This window comes from Pteropus vampyrus, unplaced genomic scaffold, assembly GCF_000151845.1.
Source record: "Pteropus vampyrus isolate Shadow unplaced genomic scaffold, Pvam_2.0 Scaffold334, whole genome shotgun sequence".
NCBI classification, from domain to species: Eukaryota; Metazoa; Chordata; class Mammalia; order Chiroptera; family Pteropodidae; genus Pteropus; species Pteropus vampyrus.
This window is the reverse complement of record NW_011889115.1, coordinates 566,050-567,273: the sequence shown is the minus strand read 5'-3', so window position 1 is coordinate 567,273 and position 1,224 is coordinate 566,050.

Sequence of the window (1,224 nt, the reverse complement as noted above, 5' to 3'; positions counted from 1 at the left end):
GGCACAGGAAGGTTACATGACTGACCCAAGGTTTTGCTGCCAGCAAGTGAGGAAGCATAACTTGAACCCAGCTCCTCAGATTTTCCCCCTCCATCACCACCACCACCACCTTCCCATCTTCCTGAGGCATGCATCTAATACATTGAACCCTCCATCCCCACTCCCCACCCCCAGCAACTGGCAGGTGAATGGGTAGAATGAGTCCTGGCTCAAGTCTGAAAAAGAGGCCGCCTATGCCATCACAACCAGCAAAGCAATTGGAGGCAGCTGGGAGGGGTGGAAAGAGAGAATGTCACTCTAGGCTGTATATCTTAATCAGATACAGACCGGTTTAAGGAGTTCAAGGATCTGGTGAAATTGTAGACAATGTTATGCCTTCCTGTACTTTTCAATTTGAAGAGATTCTCACAGGTCCATGGACAAAAGAGTTTACATCTTACGAAGAAAGAACAGAAAATGGGATTTTAGTTTAGCTTTTAGAAGAATTTCCTGAGTTAGGGGTATGGAGCATAAGTGCATAATATCTCAGGAGAGGGTAGGGGGACACCAAGGGAAGCTGTCTTCAGCCCTTTTCCTCCTGGTTTCTCTGAGCCTGTTCTGAGGCTGCTTTGAGACTTAGAGCTTTTATAGGTCACTGTCAGGCAAGACCTCAGCTCTGCCTCAGGCCCAGGGAGCAGCCAGGCCAGAACCAAGCACCAGGGCAGGGGGCAAGTAGGGTTGGGTGAACAGCCTGGGGAAGGCAAGAGCTCAGGGTCCCAAGGCTTCAGACAATCTCTGACTTTTGGGAATCTCTTTGAAGCTGAAAGATGTTTCCTGCAGCAACTGCCAAAATAGTGAGAAGTTGGTGGCAGTAAATGTTTAGCACCAGCAGCAGGAGTGAATTAATCTGGATGAATGCAGCTGTTGAAAAGGCGATTGCTGAGTGAGTCCATGTAGCCAAATGAGAAAAACTTATAATGTCAGGTGGAAAAGAGAGAAACAAAATTGTGTGTTTCCTATGATTACAGCCATATTAAATATTTATATTTGAATGCAAGCCTATGGGGGAAACTCAGACTTGCAAATGGCTATTGCAATTAGAGTGGTATGCAGCTATGTTACCTACCATTACTGTGCTTTGTTATTGTTATTACCATTTTCTTTCTGTAAAAACAAGACAAATGAGGTTCAGATTGATGAGATGGTGTGCCTATAGTCACCTAACAAGATTTTTTTGAGTTTTTT